Below are 19,911 nucleotides of genomic sequence, written 5' to 3' on the forward strand. Positions count from 1 at the left end.
CAACGCACCCGCTTTGATGTCACAGACGTGCCGCTCTGTTGACCAGTTATTTCAGTCGAAGGTTGTGGTCCTCACTGCCAAAGGTACTCCTGCTATAAGCCAAAGATCAGCAGTATTTCCAGTCCCAGTCGTACTTTGTTCCTCTTCTTGTATGGGAGACTGTCAAGTCAAACTGTATCTGTGTCATTTAAGTCATTTCAAACTAAAAAAATTAACTTGGGAGGAATAAACGTAGAAATACAAGAGAATCTCTGTGTCATTGTTTATGTGCAAAATCAAAAGTGGACCCCCCCCCCCCCCGTCCCATATTGGACAAAAAAGCAGTTTGACTTGACATTGTGTCCCACACAGAGGGTGAACGAGGTGATTTGGGCACATATATTTTACTTAGTGTTGGCGTTTGTGAGGTCAAGGTGGATTGTTGCTGGACAGCAAAGCATGTAGGCACAGAAAGTGCACGGAAGAAAAACTGCAATGGATGAAATTTCTTTGTCGTCTTCATCAACTACTGAGTGAGGCCGTTGTTAGCTGAAAAGGTAGGTTGTACATGAAAATCTGAGTTAACCCGGTAAAGCCTCGAATGGATTGGACTATTTACTCCATTGCTGTGACTGTGAATCAGAGGTTTTGGGAATTAGATTTCACAGAAATTTCAATTGGTCGTGTTGTTAATGGTGTTGAGTAATTAAGATTAAAAAAATATCAAATTTGCTAAAAAAAATTGTTTACAATTTGAACTTTGGTTATTGTTTTGAGTGCCAAGGGGATTTTTTTGTTCACCTTTTTGTGATGTTTCTTCTATTCAACAACATGCTAACAAATTTTCACCCTTTATTACAGAAATGATACAGTTACATGATTTTGTGGTCCAGTTTGTGTACCATTAGTGACAGAGAAGTGTACAGATGTTATATGGAAGGTATGTTTTTACAATATGTGATTGAGATACGTTGTTAATCTTACATTGGTTGATATCTTTGAGGCTTTGGATTTTTCCACCTTTACATGTTTCATTGAATTTAGAATACAGCAATATATTTTTTTTTGGGGGGGGGGGGGGTGGTATTTGCATAAATAGACTGCTGGACAACTACAGTATGTATTCCTTTTTTTGTCAGCATTTCAACATTGAAATGGAGCAACCAGAAATCAGGTTGACGTCTCTCCTCATACATTTTTCATACACAATTCTGAAACTGTACTTTAATACCAATATGTGTGTTTTATTTCTTCAGTTTTATCATCACCGGTCACATTGCAACTGCAGGGCAGTTCAAAGAGCATCTAATTTATTATACTCCCCTAGAGAAATAAAGGAGTACTTGAATATCGACAAGGTGTCCAACCAACAAGACGGACACTGTGCGCAGGATTTAGAAACACAACAGCTAGCCAGTTAAAAGTCATAAGGCGTACCAGTGTTTCACAACCCCTCAGCTACACTGAGAAACATTTCAAACTGAATGTAACCCCGTCACTGTTTATTTGTTGAAAAAAAAATGAAAAATTGCATGAATCTTGGTGTGCATTACGCGCCACCTTGCTAGCAAAAGGCGCCGCTGTGTACGAGTTAGCAGTGGCTAACATAAAATAGTGGGGGGGAAATGGCCCCCCAAAAAATGGACAGAACTATGAAATTTTGACTTCGGTGTGTAGAAAAGAGGTTTAAAAAAACGCTGGTATTCCTCCTCTATCCACTTCCTTCTGGAATTTTCTTCTTGTTTGATTTTTTTTTATACTGTTATTTTGAAGTACGTCTATCAGTTATAGCGTGTACCCTTTTACTACATACATTCATAATCGCTCTCAGTGCCTTATAGCTGAGCTAGAAGAAAGATGCATCAGTTGCTTTACTATTGTCATAAATACCAATACAGCTCAGTTAGAACACATTTGAATGTCAAGGTGCTACATGTTGCAATCAACAGATGAATTGGGAAGCATTAATTACCATTAATTAGACATGGATAAGACAATCAGGTTTCGCGAGCAATTTCGAGCATTACATTTTACTACATTTTCCCTTATAGAAACGCAGTATTATTACTTTTGACTCAGCCTCGGCATTTCCTTGTTTTATCTCTGCTCTGATCAGAACAATACAGATATTCAGATGGTAGATTTTTCACTTATAATTCACAAAATTGTTAAATTAAGGTTTTAAACATTTATTGTTTGAGAGACTTGAGAGATTTTGTTCTTCACTATGTGGTAATTCAGTTCACAAGAATTTCAGTATAAACGCAGATCAGCATTTGAAGGGGAACTTCTGCAGTGGCTATGAGAGCTCAATGTCATTCCTAATCAAGACGAGATACATTATGTTAATCTGTGTTTTTCACACCTATAAACAGCAGTACTGAAGCAAATATGAAAGACGTATATCATTTTCTCTTGTTGGTTGAAATTACTTCTTCCTTTTTTTTTTTACACTGTATCAATAAAGGTTGACTTCCAAGCTTCTCCCGGAGAGTGTCTGTGTGTGATTTGTGCCTCATGACTCATGTGTCATACAGGATTCAGTGTCCCTGCAAATTTGGCCAGTAGATAACTGGTGGGTTCACCACTTGCTACCTTACGGTTACAAGCTTAGTACTAACCTTTCAACCTCTACCTCCCAAATTGTCAAAGAGGCACCAACGAGGCGGGGAATAATGGCACTGTTGGACGTGAATTCAAGTGTGCCGAAGTGTATCTGAGCGTCCCCTTCCAAGGATGCCAACAATCGAGGTGTCACATTATAACCTAATGTCTATTAAAAAAACATTCTGCGCTGACGGAGTATTCAAAATTTGTTTCTCTGGTCGGTAATGAATTTAATACAGCCCGAAAAGCCATGAGCAGTTCCAGCTGGGTAATTACTGTGGAGTCTGCGTTTTTTCCCCTCTGCATGCAGAGGAGAGAAGGATGTGGGATGTTGAAAGGGGTGGGCTGAAAAAAAATGGAGAAAAGAATGGAGAAAATGAGGCAGACGGGCAGTCGGTCCTCCAAACCCAGCTGAACAAAGCAAAAAGCAAGAATAACAGCAGCTGGGACTCTCCCTCGCAGTCCCATCTCAAGTCAACTGTCCGGCTCTCAAAGCTCATTTTCATTCATTTGCAATCCGTTAGTTAGTCTTGGATTCCTAGGTTTTACTGCAAAGGTCCCAATCTATCCCACAACCTATTTCACTGGGTGGTCATAATCCAAGATAATGATGGTGGGGAGACTTTCGCCATTTATTGTCTGAATAGTGCTGTAGGCATGATGTTTTTCTGTAGGTCAACCCTGGAAGTTAGCATCGCACTGGTTCCCTCGACAAAAAGCCAATGGGATCTTTCCATTGGAGTTTGGAATATTGGAATAAGCTCTGTGGCAAATACAAGTTTGTGATAGACTACTTACTAAGTTTTAATCTTTAAAAATGAACACCACATTTGTGATTTGTGAAACCTGAAAAGAAGAACCTCAGCAGAAGTACAGAGCTAACGTTAGGCCATCGACGAACTACACGACAGCCGTACAACGCTGTGGAGGTGGATTAGTCAGCGTTTCCCTGTCATTATTACGCATTTTAGGCTTTTCGGGAGTCATTTCACTCCACGTTGTTACCGTGAAATGGTCATGGTTATATGCTCAGGCAACAAAACTACGGTGACGGTCAGTTAGGTTTTGGCAAGAAAACCACTTAGTTAGGTTGAGGAAAAACATCATGGTTCGGAAACAAGGTACAAACACGTCTGAAACGTCACTAACGTAACTTTACCTGCCTCTCGATTGCAAGTCCTGTGTTTGACTCGTCCAACTCCCCCTCCGTTGTTCTGAAGCGGCGTCTGTCACATTTATTACTACGGCACTTGTTCAGAATGTAGCGTATTCACACGGACACATTAACATTGCGGTCAGTACAGACTATATACACGCAAAAAAAGCAAGAAAGGTGTTACAAATTGCTGTGTCATTCCTATGCCAATTGATGTTAGTTTTAAGACGTGTAAAAGTTTCAAAATTCCCTAGCTAAATCATTGACGCTGTTCGCCTACTGGGTAGTTTGTTAGCTAACACCTAGTCCATGTTAGCGAGTTAGCTGGTCCTTTTCAAGCTGTAACTCAGCGTTAAGTTGTAGTAAAGATTGAATTACAAGCACACAAAAAATGGGTATACAATGGTGGAGACACAGCAGGTTGTTGAAAAGGATACAATTAGATGAGGAGAGCCATGGACTGCTCTCACCTTTCTACTCTCCTGAGAGGCCACTTACCCGCTAAACTGTGTCGCCAGGAGGAAAAACACTGAAAACTGAACCGTGTTGTTTCCCGAGGCTGCGAGGTCTCTTCAAACTCGCGGCCAACTTGAACGTCAGGCTGCGAATTTTGAAAGTTGTCTGTCGCCTAATTTATGTCAACAAACAAAAGTCTGGATACGCGCGTGTGTGGTTATTAAATGGTTCTTCAGCCACATCACAATGCCAGCGCTCTGTTTCTAGTCTGGTCCGCAGATATTCAGACAATATTTGTGGGAAGTGAATTCCTCCGTCGACAGCCATCATGGAGCTGACACGGCTGAAGGCAGATTTGTGCAACGCCTCTATGAAGCGTATCATTATATACAGTATAAAGACTACAGCAACATATAGTTTATACACATTGTCCTAATGAGAGGTGGAGGAGTCATTGCTGTATGATTATGGCTGTTATACCGAATGGCCTAGGAGGCAACTGCATCCATTATAGCAGCTGACATGTTTACTGCTGCTTGGGTTTCTCTATCTGTAATATTCATTTTTTTACTGACATCACTTCTTTTTCTTTTCTGTTTTTCTTTCTTTTCTTTTCTCTCTCTTTCTCTCTCTCCATGCTGAAGAAAACCGAGGCCCATAGGAATGTGCTGATGGCTGAGTGTTTCATCTCGGTCTCACATTACCGGCCAGACTGAACCTCACTGACCCACACACACACGTGCGCGCGCACTCACGCACACACACACACACAGATGCTGGTATTTGTCATTGCGCCTATATTTTGATGCCCCTGGTATCCAGGGTAACTGGTGTGAATGCAAACAGCAGGCTGGAAAGATGGAAAGCTGTCCTGTAAGCACAGTTTTTTTCAAAGTTAAAGCTGAGTTTATACGACCTTATTCACTGTGTCTGATCCTCTACTGCTACACGGGGGAAACCTGTAATGTAATGCTTTCTGGACTCTGCACATACAACTCATTTTTCCGAAACTGTCTCCTCGTGGTCTCAATGAGGATTTAATATAAAACCTTTGTTGTAAATGATGCCTATCATACCTGCTAAATGTTTGCATATTTACAGCATTTGATCTTATATAAATATAATAACACATTGCATCATGATATATTCTTCTCTCATGTCTTTGATGTGTTTTCATTCTTCTGAAATATTTCCAGGACAGTGTCAATTTTATGTGCGACCATGCCCTCTTCTCTCTTTCCCTCCCTTAATTGGATTTGAAACATCTGTATCTGTTCTCGATTATTATCATAATGTCAGTTTGTTGGCATTGGTCTCGCTGGCTGACAAAACATTCCCTGTTAGTCAGTTAGCATTATGGAATTATCAACCAACTCCGTAGTTCCTCTCTGCTGCACGGGGCATTTTAACATCTTTCAGACTCAAGCTGTGTTCTTGTATCACAGTTTTGGTGTTTTTGTCTTGACTTCAGACAGATCTTAATCATTGGGTACATCCCAAGTCTCTTAATTGTATCCAGGTTTTTCCCTTACAAGGAATCGAGAAGCGTCACTCGAAGCAAAGTCTTTTTTTCTGACGACTGTGGAATGGCTGATCACAGCTGGATCGCCTGTCAATCGGCTTTGACAGCTGGAGAGACTTTTGATGGAGTTTGTGTCTGCAGACATGTGAATTACTAATACCGATAAAGACACACAGTTATCATCACTTCCAGAGCAGCAGTGTTTTCTCTATGTAGCCTGTAACCTGTTAACATTAATTCTGTATTCATACTGTGTACTGAATCCTGCTTAGAGGCTTTAGGATCGATTTGTACCGGCAGAATACGTTTATATGATTTATCCATTATTTACGTCTGTATTTATTGATATTCTGATTGTAAAATCAATATTTAATAACCCAGAACATGATTATAGTATCTTTTAAACACTGGAAAGTATTTATAAGGCTAGATGTGTCTGGGGAAATTGAAATGATGTAACTCATATCAAACCAGGAATTATCAGCCTCACTGAATGGAAATGACGATAAATGATGTAAAATGTGTTTCTTGCCAACAGACAGACTCTCTCTCTCTCTCTGACTTTAACTGTATCCATAATAACAGATATTGAATGAAATATCAGATTATGAAAAGTCAAGTCTTTCTAATAAATGAATAAAGTTGTTTGAAGGCCTTTTGTTGTTTAGACCTGCAATGGACATATATTTTAAAGAAATGGTGAATCAGAAAACAAATCAGATATAAAGCTGGAGAGTGATACACTTGAGTTTAATCTGTGATCTGTCTTCAGTCTGATATGAAACATCAGTGATTTTTTAGTTTGGCCTTCCTTTGTTGAAGTGAGAAAACTCTTTATCTTACCTGCCTGTCTGTAACTCAACCTCCCACTAGCGGTTTTGGTTTAGCAGGCAGCTGTTTTCAGTGAGAAATCCCAGAGAGTCTGCCCAGCACCAAGATGAAGGAGACTGTCTCCTACCAACAGTCAGGTTTATATTAATGGAATAAAGGCAATCTTTCCCTATTTAGAAGTAACTGTCAGTAAAAAAAAAAATCATAAACATGCTGACGTTTGCGAAACACAAATCTCCAAGTTATTGAATATTCACGTCACTGATTTCAAATGATTTGTGTTTTTGGTCAAAGGTTTTTTAAACAGGCCCTTCCACATATACTCTGAATTCATACCACCTGGCTGTCATCTCTCAACCGGCTCTTCAGTTATGTTCCAACACTGATGATGTCGTGGACTTTGGAAAACCCCAAGTGCCACAGAGGCTGACGAATCTACTCTACCACTGAGGGCTAACTGACTCCTGTTGCTGCATACAGTGCGTGTGTGAATGAGTTCATGTCAGGGCTATCTTAGATTTATCACCTTTCACATCAGTTTGTTTCATTTTGAAAAGTGTATTTCAGTTTTGGTTTTTAGTTTTAGTTTACTTTTTTTATCATCATAAACGCTCTGTTTGGTTACAGCTGATTAGTGACTTTCCGTGGAGAATCTGTTTTATGTGTGTAGTGACACACTTTTTGGATGCGCCAAATTAGTTTTGATTCTTTTTTTCCAGTTACATCACTCTTTCTTGCATGCAAAGAGGCCTCGGCTGCGATCCCACAGATAATCTTCTGGCCAGCACAAATCAAAAGAAAAACAGTCAAAAACAAAAGACAAAGAAAGAGACACATTCCAACCAGCAACAACTCACAATTACAGCCATCCAGCGAGTCTGCGTTGGTCCAAGCCGCCTCAAAGTCATGCAATTTCCTCATCTTATGATGATGCACGTACAGTGTCATTACCAGGCAGAGATGTAGACAACAGTTTGAGGGTTGGTTGCTGTTGAATGTATGTGTTTGTTTGTGTCAGTAGGCATGTTGTGTGTGCGTTTGTGTGTGCGTGTGTGTGTGCGTGTGTGTGTGTGTGTGTGCGTGTGTGCCAGTGATCGCAGCTGTGTTCAGATACTTCCGTTACACTTTCATGTAGTACACTGTGTACAATATGCTTGCGTAGTACATGAATTTTGACAAATCAAACAAGGCTGTCATGGAATTACCGGAAACGATGAACGCAAGATATGACCGCTTCTTCTTCTTCTTCTTTTTGAAGGACGCTACCTGACAGAGCATAACCGCCGGTTTGACTGCAATTGTTGGCCGCCAAAATGCAGCTGGCTTGTTTGTTCACTTGACAATTGTATTTAAGCTATGCGGGCCCTGTTTCATGCAAGATGGAAAATACACCGCCATCTCCACCATTTTCACAAGTTTGAAGGTCCCTCCCCTTCCGCTACATGGCCAAGATGGTGGCCATTGAGGGTAAGAAGTGTCTCAACTTTTTGTCATAAGTAGACTCTCTAGGGCCCTGCATTTTGCCATACTTGTCAGACTGAACACACACGTATGCACTTAAAATAGCAAGTGTAAGTACGGAAGAATGCAAATTGAGACACAGCATGAGTTTTCTGTCAAGAGTTAGCCTAAATGAGCTAGCTAGCTGCAGCTGATTAAATCGGCTAGCTACAGTCATTACTTTAGATCATTCTGTGTGTATTCAGGGACTAATTGTTTGAAAACTTACTAAGAATTTTGGATGGTTAAACTGCCCTTATTATCAGAAAACTCGACCGACATAGCAACTAAGGCACAAAGGAGGGCGAGACTTTGCAAAGGTGCGTTCGAAGAAGATCCAAACAAAGGGGACATGTAACCGCTGTAAAAGGAAAAGGTAAGAATGAATACAACCCACACATTGCTGTTATAAAGTCAATGGGCGTCAATGGAGCAGCAACTGGTCAAAAAAAAATGAAATGAAAGAAAGTGAAGCAGCCAAAGTGCCAGCTCTGCTCCGCTCAGCACTGAAAGGAATTACAGTTCTGTGATGTAAACGTGGCACCAGGAGCTGCCCTCAACAGCCCCCCCTCCACACACATCCCCCTCCTCTTTGCTTCCTCCCTCTTCCTGCCAAAGCCAATGTGACCACTCAGGCCTCCCGGGCAACTTGTGTGGCACAGAATCCCCACCTCCAGCACCAGATCTTCATCACCTCCTCCCCTCACATGTACTCAGTAAAGCTCTTACAGATTCAGCTCCCTACCTATCTCCTTGCCTTTATTTATCTCCTATCTCCAGCTCACAATCTTTGACATATTCGCAGTAAAAACTCTATGAAGAACTTCTTGGAACTCACTGAATTGATTCTATACAGCGGCAAACTGGGAAAACAACATTGTTCTCTTGAACTATCTGTGATGCCAAATGATTAGTAACTGGACTCTTCTGTGAAGAAACACTGATGGTCCTCCAGGTTAGGTTTAGTTAGACCCAGACTGTCTCCAGTAAGAATGATCATACCTTAACAACTTGTATTACCGTGTAACCCCCTGACCAGGAAGTGGGAAGAGCAAGAAATATAAACAAACAGAGCACAGTTTGTTCCAATACTCCCACACACGTGCATGCGCACACACACATACACACATATGGAGCTGTTCGCATGGATCAAGATAAACAAGGATGGACTGGTTTAAAGGGAGGTTTAATGGGGGATTTTTAGAAGAAAGCAGTAGACAAAGCTTGATACATTCGAACTAAGAAAAACAATGTCACATTGTGCACAATGTAGTTTTTTCAAGGTGTTCCATGGTGTGTGTGAAGGCCTGATTTGGACTTTATGTTTGTTCATTTCACTTGCAGAACAGGCCATAAACATACATTTGGAGAAGATATACAGGCGGCAACCTCCGGTTCTGAAAAGTGAAGCCAATACGGTTGCAAAATGAAGTCCGATTGAATAGAAGTCTATGAGAAAATGAATCTAATTCTCATTTGATTTATTACCTCAGTAAACATTGTAAACATGAGTTTACGGTCTCAATTTCTAGTTTCAAGTCTTCTTCAATAAAATAGACGATAAAGCAGGGAATGCGCTAAGGCGTGGCTACCTTGTGATTGACAGGTTGCTACTGCTACCAGAGCCGTACACGGCGTCTTTACATCACTCCTCCATGGTCCAAATAGGATCACTTCTGTTTACTGGTTGCAAAAAAGCAAGATGGCGACGGCGAAAATCCAAGATGGCAACGGCCTAAATGCAGAACTCAAGGCTTCAAAACCGCAGTCCACAAACCAACGGGTGACGTCGCGACGACTATGTCCACTTCTTATACATCTATGTCTATGAATATATCACATACTTTCTATCCCCTGCTGCTTGCAATCTGGTCTGTTCAGAAGACAGCACAGCTGTATTTTAAGGAATCTGTATCTGTTAGCATACAGTATCAGCATTGATCAGCTGTTTGGTATATGATCACTTTACACATGCTATTGCAATGCAATATGAATATCTATTTTGGCCCCAAAAAAGGATAAACACTAACATTATTCAGAGTAACAGGTGACTGTATTGTATAATTACACTGGGTCTCCAACTGGTGACTGCTTATATTCTATTATAACTTAACTCGTCTTTCTAGCTTCTCAAACCCAGAGATGCTCTCAAGCCATTTATTTCAAGTCTATAAGTAAAGTCTCAAGTCACTGTGTGCGCAGCCCAAGTGCAAATTGTGTCCAAGTTCGAGGCCCCTTCTTTGTTTCAAAGGTCCTGCAATAAATTAATGAAAACATAAGCCCCACCCTTTTCTGACCCCCCAACAAATTATTTTTGTACAATCCCTGAAGAGTTTCTAGACTTCTCCAGTTGTACTACACACACCACAGGAACCAGAACACCAACCGTATCCAGCGTTTTAGAGTTTTTGGAAAGAACTGTAGACGCCTGAAAGTATAAAAACACAGAAGACACAACCACAGACAGGGAGGGCATGAAGTGACCAAAAATCAGGGACCGGATGCAAGTCTCACATTTACATGGTGGACACATTAGCAGGGCAGCCAGGACACACAGTCTGCAGTATTTTTTGCTTCACTGGGATTTGTTCTCATCCTACAAATGTGCTCATGTGCAAACTTTCCCTTTCCAAATGTATTATTCGTATTGCAGGCCTGGTTTGCATTAAGCTCCCATACCCAATTATCATGCTTATTTATTTCTCATAGAGAGTACATGGAGGAGAACTCTTAGCTTCATGAAATTTCATCTGGCATTTTACCACTGTAATCCAGCGTGGACGTGATGAAGAGCCTAGGGTTTAGCCTACATGATTGTTTGAACCATGTTTAAACCACTGTGTTTTAGGTTGCGACCATCTCTTGTGTACACACATTCTGACATGTGTATCCAGCAAAGTTACATGCTCAAACAGCTGTTTTCTTTTTGTGACCAAAGTAATGCTTAGTGGGGAAACACACAGTGAGATTACTGGTTTCAATGGTAACAACGTCGGTAAGGAGCTGTCACCAGAAGAGGAGAGAGAGAGATAGACACAGAGATAAAGAGAGTAACACAATTTATATTTATAGTCTGAGGAAAACAACTATAGACTGAAAGAAAAGTGCAAGTGTTGTATGACTGAATGGAATATGTGATTGCACACTCTGGAAGTTAAATCTCACTAAAGCCTTAACACACACACCAAGCCGAATCATATATAAATACCTTATACCTTAACACTGAGTACCTCGTTGTTCATGGTACGAGTTAGGTAAAATACCATCAGCTGATTATAAGGAAGAACTGAACATCTGTTGTTCACTCCTGAGGCAGCCTTCAGCCAGTTTATGTCACTGTGTACTGTAATCTCACTCTGATTTATCCAGTTTCCACAAAATTGAAGCAGTAGTTTGACATTTTGTGAAATACGCTTTGATTTATTGATGAGAGTTAGATGAAGATAAGATCGATACCACTCGTGTTTGCACGGTAAATATGCCGGACGGCTGCCTGTTAGCTTAGCTTAGAATAAAGACTGAAAACATGTGGGACCAGCTAGCCTGGCTCCGCCCAAAAGCAACTCAATTTGGCTCACTAATTAACTCATTGGATCTGGTCTGTGTAATCCCCAGGAAAACCAACATCGTTTGGTTTTATGGGGAGTTATGTGTCTGACAATTTCTTGGCCAAGCACAGTGACTTCCTCGACTTCTGTCATTGCTGTGGGGTTGCCAGGCAACCAGCGCAGACTCCACTGGTAAGTTTCTACAACTTGTATTTAGTTTAGCTACCCAGCTGCTGGCTTCATCTTTAGCGCACCGGACACGACGGTGATTTCAAAAGAGAAAAAGTGTATGATTCACATTGTGCACAATGTATTTTCTTCAAGGTGATCCTGATATTCTCTCTAGCGGCCATCAGGGGCGACTCCACTGGTTGTAAAATGAAGCCCGATTAATAGACGTCTATGCGAAAACGACTCTACTTTACTACCTCAGTAAACATCGTAAATTGTGAAAAAAAAGCGAAAAAGTGCGTTTCCCAAAGTGTCAAACTATTTTTTTAAAGATGTGATTAAGTAATACAATCTATACACAGCTGGTGCTTAGTCATGCAGTTTAAAGCTAAAAAACACATGATACTGATATGACTAAGCCCTCCAGTGCAACATTGTATGACTGAGAAACACCAGCTCAATCAAACTTCATGAGCATGAATTCTTCCTCAGAGCTGCAGAGTCCATCACCAACCACAGAAAGAAAAGTGCAGCATTAGTGTGTGTGTGTGTGTGTGTGTGTGTGTGTGTGCGTGCGTGCGTGTGTGTCAATCAGAACATAACCCTCTTCTGTCACAACCCAAGGATTTATATGACATATCTGAGGAAAATAACAGTCTTCACAGTCTGGTTTACTAACCGGGAGGCCAGAGTTACTTTGTGTAACATTTTATCTATGTCATCTATGTCATTACATTACAGTCATTACACAACAATAAAAATACATACAAAAAACGTAATGTTGTATGGCTGAATTACAAAGTGCATCATTAGAATTATAATAATAAAAGAGCACAGCACAACATGTGGAGGGAAAAAGTAAACAAATAAATCCATTTTTTTTTTGCTAGTTTGTTGTACATGTGTCTAAGTTATTCTATTATTTTGTGGTAACGAGTTTGAGAGCAGACACCAATTTGAAACCAATGCCATGGACAATTCAAATTCTGGTAGAAAGATTTAACAGTGATGTTACTAGCTGCCACACTTGTACGCACAAGCCTCGACGACGAAAAGAAAAGTCATCATTTTAGTTTGGTAAATGAAATTCTGCTGTTTGGTAGCCGACTCAAGTCTCCGTTTGCAGCTTCATACCCAGCACACAAATTCATCACACTGGGAATCTTTCCATCATTGCATCTATGACCGATCAATAGTAATATTACATTTTCATAGAGAAACCTCACTGAAATAAGTGGCTTCCTTGTAATCAAGTATGTAAGAGCTACTCTTAGGCTGTACTTGCCTGGTAGTTCTATACTCTTCTATACTTTTTTTTGCTGCTACAGTCTTACTTGGTCTGGTATGACCAGCAGCTTATGGTGGCTAATGCTATCTAATATTAGCAAACTTTAGATAAACATTGCTGTGTATCTGAGTGCCAGTTCAGAGACTTTATTGTGAGGTGCCACCAGTAGCAATGCAGACAGTGAACACAAACTTTGAACTTAGAATAGTAGGCTACACCTGCACATCTGGGCAAAAGGGCAGCATATATGCCGGTGCTCCCTGAATTCCTAATACCAAGGGCTAGTTGCTAACTTGCAAACGTAGGCAAGGAAAGGCCTTTAACGACCTGTGATGACATTCTGTATTTAATCTTTAATTCAGACTTAATGAAGGATTTAACTAATTGAAAAGTGTTGAAGGGGAAACAACACACATTATATTGTTGGCTCTAATTAACCCCTCAGACCTTTAACCTGTCACACACACACCGTCTCGCCGTGCTAAGCCTTGGAAACCTGCCTCGTCTCGGAACACCTTCCATTGGCTCGGCTCCCACCGGACGCTGTGACGTGCTCTGTCAGGCCATGGGTTGACCAGGTTTGAGGTTGTAGTTTACGGTATACGGTATCACATGACTCACACTCACACACCATCGTATTACGTGAGGTTTAGCAGAGCGCCAGGTGATTGTCGGGTAAGTGGATAAGAGTCTGGTGAGAGCAGGAATCCAGGGATTAGCTCTAAAGCCACCATAACTCGCCCTGCGAGCACACGTAAGCATGCAAACACACAAACGGACACGCAGTAGCCACCAACCACTGTGCTGACAGGAAACCTCTGTTATTCAGGACAAAAGTCTGCCTTGCATAACAATCCTCTGCATTCAACCCACTAAGAGCACACACTCCCCTCTCCTAAACATGACTCATGGATGACCTCCAGTTCCTGTAAATCAGAGGAGATTACTGTAGGTTCACTTACATCAAGTACACATTACACTGAAGCAAGGCAGCACAACACTGTTCCAGGCGCTCTTCCCTGTGGAAAACATTACCAAGATATATCGGAAAAATATTTCATTCTGAGCCATTCACTGCTGCTATGAAACAAGGCATATTGGGAAATTGAAGTTTTACACAATCACAATCATCAACAACTAATTCATTCTTCTTCTGTCCAGCACAAAGTAACCAAATTAAAACAAATCTAGATTTTAAACAATGTGCAGTGAGTCAATAAGTTTACTTTGAAGAAAAAATGAGGGAATACTGAGAGAAGCTGTAAAATGGTTGGTCATGGAAAAGAGTGAGGGAAGGCAGGAAGGAAATTTGAGCTGTGCCTTTTGAACTCAAACAGGGCATGGTTGCACAAGTGGCAGCTTAAAAGAGAGTTTCATCACTCAAAAATCATACAGCGCCATCACTAAACTAACTTAATTGTTCTTTCGGTGCTTTTCTGGGATACGGGTAGGAAATTCCACTAATACTACTGGGGAAAATGTAAGTCAGTGCTCCAAGCTGGAGACTGTCAAGATTTCGCTGGCCGTTTTTTTTTTCCAAGCCGCAGCTATCTGTTGCCAGCTCTTTGAGTATTACATAGCACTATACCATCTTTTTATAATCCATTGAAACACATTTGGTTGCCAATCTGTCCAAGAGTGTCCGGCTGCAGACCTCACATCTTGGGACCCAGGTCTGCCCGCCAATGGATAGAGAGGGTCCCCCAGATTTAAGATCCTTAAGTTCCGTTAGCCTTTTTTTTAATTATTATTTAAGAATGTCTTTGCTGAAAGTTGTTTTTTTAAGTAACAAAAATGAGCTGGACATTCTTTCTTTTGGTTCGTTTGTGAAAAGAAACACTTTGCTAAATAAGTTGAATACAAAACACGCCTAACCTGTGTGATGTTAGCCTGTTAGAAGCTAACCTGTTACTTCAGCTCTATGAATCCAATTCTTAAACAATATATCCTCTGAGAAGTGTGATTGAACCAATACAGCCTTCACAAATTGTGCATTAAATTGATTATTATATGTAAAATAAAGTTTTCCTGCATATATTATCTCCATCCCGCTTTGCCTGGATGAAAAGGTAACAGTACCAACACAATATCACTGTATACAACAAGCTAATATGACCCATACGCTTACTAGCGTTTTATGTTAGCATTATCTTTTTCCCCATCTTGCTAATATTAAAATGCAAATAAAAATTACAAACATCTTCATAAAAGACTGATGATAACGTTGTTGCTACGTAGCACTCACTTCAATAGCAAACATGCCTACTGACAGTTAGCTCCAGCTTAGCTTGTGTACAGTAAGCCAACGGTCAGCGGTAGCCTAACCCACAGAAGTTGTAATTACAGCCTATAAAGTGGGACTTTCCAACTTTGAAGGGGAACATGGTGCTTGTGTCCAGAGGGGGTGAGGAGGAGATTTGCTGGCAAGTCTAGCTTTCTTTGGTCTGTTATTATTTTTCCACTTCCTGTGGTGCAGACTCTGACAACTGATTTTTTATTTTTTTTGGGGTGGAATGTTTGTAGATTTACTTTGTAATTCAGTGCGACAAGCTGGGGTTTTTCTTCTATCTTTTTTGGGAGATTTTTGCAGAGAATAAGTATGCTTAAGACTTACTTTTCTTTATCGACCCTGTAACGGAGGAGTTCATCTGTCTAACGAATCAGCTATGAGTCTTAAAACAAAAGGGTTCATTGCACACAGTACAAACCAGTAAGGATAAATTAAATGATATATAGATTAAAGGGGGAGGCAGGATGCTAAATCTTGGCCTCACTGTACCAGTTGGTTCGTTTGAGCCCTGTATTTTATACATAATCTCCTAAAATTGCATTCAAAATTTGCAGTTCATCCAGGAGGATTGGTGTAAAACTTTTATGTGTCCACCCTGGTGGTTTTGCTGCACACAGGAAGTGTGCCAGAGGAAAGAAAATTGGATACACACATCATGAGGGAGTTTTACAAAAAATATTGAGCAAGATCAAATTACACAACCAAGCCCAGGACAATGTAATGTCCAAACCCCGCTGTGGCGTCAGGGTCATCCTGGGTCTGTCAGTGGGGGGAACAGAGTTTAGAATAAGGCTGACTGGGCCGGCGACCGCAAACACAGCTCTCCCTGTGAAATTCCACCGTCAATAGGGGCTTTTTCCAGGCCCGGTGCGCCGCAACCCTCCGGAGACCCTGTTTGCAGAGACTCAGAGCGAGGAAGAGACTGCTTGAAAAGTTCCCCGTTCATGTACTGAGAATATGATATTAGTTGCTGCAGAATGTGCAACAGGAGAGTGACAGTGAGCAGTATTTTCACAGTACAGTACCAGCAGAGAGATGCCTCTATTGGCTACTATGACAAACTACTGAGTAAACATGAGCGCAGTGGGTCCATGTTCTGCTCCAAACACTGAGCTGACATCCGATGGCCTTTTCCTGCCTTCCCAACCGAAATGATGGATTGAACAGTGTTGTCGTTCGTTATAAAAATGATCATAACCATGGATGCTCACCACAGTTTAGCAGAAGTTGTAATTCTCTTGGCGGAAAGAGCGCCACCTACAGAAACATCAAGAGAAAACGTCAGCAACTCAGATGGGGAGATAACAGAATGAAACTCATGTAAACGTTGAGGTTATTGAATCCTGTTTATGAGTAACACATGCAACCCTCACCTTCCAACCCATTTAAAACCACCTTTGACTGCCAATACCATGTACACACCCTTATTTTGACAGGTTCAAAAGGCATTTGGGGAAATGTAGGAGCAGTTTTCTCAGCACATTCACTTATTTAAGCCTGGAAGTGCAGCTACAAAACTTTGTCTTTGTGAAAAAAGACCTTTCCGTTGTCCATATTTTCCCTCTCTCATGTTGGGCAACGCTGCTTTCAAGGAACACACATCTGTAAATGAGCCGATTCCTGCCTGAATATGTTATAAGATAAAACAAACGCTGTGTGTGTTCCATTTCCTTCCTTCCTCCGACTCACATCCCTTACGCAAGAGCAGAGCACCATCTTGTGGCGAAGATAAATATCTTTTTCTTGCATACAGATTTATACACAAATTTATGGCTCATTTGAACATATTTCCAGCGCTTTTATTCAGGAGGAAGGAGGAGAATTAATTCAAGACAATCTTTTTTTTTTTTTTTCACACTAAATTTTATTCAACGGTTTAAAAACATGATTGAAAACAATAATCATAAACTGCAGGTATCAATAATCATCAAGAAATGTCCATGTCACGATTAAATACACAGACACCTAATAAGGACATTTTGAAAAACAAGACTTCAGAACCAGAAACGGGTTGCTCCTCAGTGAGCGCTCTATGGGTGTTCTAATGGGAATGCCTAATTTGATTGCAATACCTTCTGGGAATTTGAGCTCTTAAAAGGAGAGAATCGACATACGGAGCGGTACTGGTTGTCATGCAAGTATGAAATAAATATTCCCGGCCTATTATGGCTTTTACAACCAGCTTCAAATGCAAGTCAGTTCCACCCGTGTACCACTTAGGAAAAGTCAAGTCTTACATGTGCAGGTAGAAATGTGTGTACATTCTAATGAGTGCAGGACAGTAATGGTTGATGGTTTTCTGTTTGCATTGCTCCCGACTGTGGAAAACACTAGAATACTAAAACTGACACGTGAATGAAGAAAGAAGCAAACTCCCTCCACTGAGAAGGAAGATACGAGGGAAAGAGGAAGCATTAATGTCTCCTCTAAACGCTCTAAGAAAGAGATCTTCTTGTGAATCTTAACTTTCCCCTTTAGTCTTTACTAAGATGAGAGGCGGAACTTGCAGGTTGGGCCAACGGGCTTAAACTATAACTTAGACAATAAATTGCTGGAGATACCCTGGAGTGAAATTCACAGCTTTAAGGGAGCTAAATCAACACAAGCGAGCGCAGGTGCACCGTTAGCTTTTTCAAGGCTGACAAATGAAAAAAGGCAAGATAAGAAAACAGCTGGAGGAAATAACAGATCCTTTCTTCTCTGCTGTGGTTTCTGTCTCTCTCCAGTCACAGTTAACTGGAGGCTGGAATGGCAGGAGGACACATGAGTCCGGTCCTAGATGTGATACACTAAAGCAGAATCTGACCATCACTGTAACCGGGAGGCTCGTTCTTTTAAGTCGGGGACAATATAGTCCACAGTGATGGGGAGTGGAGGAAATCTGCTTAACTTGAGATATTATTTGGGAGAGAGCTGTTCTTCAACTGATTGTTCATGGTGGGGTTGGACAAAACCATCTCATCTGTTCCATAGCACATGAAAGGGAAACAGCATAATCCCTCTTTATTGAAGATCATAGGGATTGGTTTTGGAAACTGCTACGACCCTCAGTGAGGGGTTTCCTACCGGAGATACAAACCAGAGGGACGCCTGAGAGTTCCTTGAGCCCTGTCAGACTGCAGTAATATGTTGGGCCACTGCTTGGGACTAAAGCGAGTGGAAACTCGGTGCGAGCCCAGCGACAGACAGCCACATGAGGACGAGTAGCGCACCACAGCTCAGGCTGTAACAGGAGACGCCGTAGATACAAGTCGTCAACAGACCCGAGGCTCAATGACACCCCGACCGTCACAGCAGAGACGCTAAATGGACGCTGGGAGGAGAGAAGTCGTGTGTTTTTAATGTTTAGATATTTATTCTGCGAAAGGCAAGAGCCCACCTGAAGACGACAGCTTGGAATACATTGCAAAAGTGACAAAAAACAAAACAAACAAACATTTAAAAAGGGCTGACAGAGGCACCTGATTATCAGATCATAGCAGGCTTTTGTACCTGTGGATCTGTGGATTGACATTTCTTTGCTGGTAGCTGGTGCTCTATGAAACCTGTAGCGTCAGAAGAACACAACAAAAACAAAGTGAGGTCGATGTCTATAGTATTGCACATACAGAGAGAAATGCTGATTCAAGTTTGCGTACGACGGCTGAGAAACATCCCCACAAGAACAAACAATGAAAAGGTGATTGTGATCAGCCTCAAGGCTGAAACCGGAAAAGAGACAATTTGAATTCTTATCTAAACATCTGCGACATGGTGAGCTGTGGCTCAGGTTTTACACTGATGGCTTAATCCCCCCCCCCCCGATCATACTGCTTGAGAATTGTGCGACAAGAGCGGTGAATCAAAACAATGAGCATCAAGCTACAGACAAGTGTGTACAACAGAAAACACAGAACAGGATGTACTCACAGATCAGGTCTGGATTCTCAACCTTGAACATGAATCTCTATTCGGGGATGTAACCCAAATGTGGCACCAATGGAAGACGCAGAGTAAAGATTAGAATACATGTGGTTTGAATTCCCTTCTTTGAAAGTTATAGTAGGTACCTTCAAGCTGTGCAATTATTTAAAAAAAAAAACAAAAAAAAAAAAAAAACACATGATTTTTGCTTGAAACGGTTCACAAATTGTTAGATAAAAAAATTCCGAAAATAATTTGATAAAATTAAGTTTCTCAAATTCAGTCGAATAATTTTGTTCTAAAAAAATGCATGTCAAAAAGTGTAGTAGTTCATGTTGGACACATTCAGGCACCAAGAGCTCAAGATGAAAAACACTAAATGTAAGATCCAGGCCAACAAAGATCACGGAACAAGAAGTCTGTCCCGACAGATTACATTCTGTTTGGGGAGTCAAGGACACGTTCCCTTTCTATCTGGATAGCTGAACCGCCTCAGAAATCTTGGAAGTTTCTAAACTTGAACCGGGAGGAATTTGTTTGACCCGTTTCCAGAAGAAAAGCTGCCATGGAGTCAAACCGTGGGATATTTTAATGTTCACAGTGCTCAGACAAAACATCCGATATGTCAAACACATGTGATGGGGGGGGGGGGGGGGGGGG

Source organism: Anarrhichthys ocellatus, unplaced genomic scaffold (genome assembly GCF_004355925.1).
Source record: "Anarrhichthys ocellatus isolate YVR2014 unplaced genomic scaffold, GSC_Weel_1.0 scaffold4, whole genome shotgun sequence".
In the NCBI taxonomy this organism is placed as follows: domain Eukaryota; kingdom Metazoa; phylum Chordata; class Actinopteri; order Perciformes; family Anarhichadidae; genus Anarrhichthys; species Anarrhichthys ocellatus.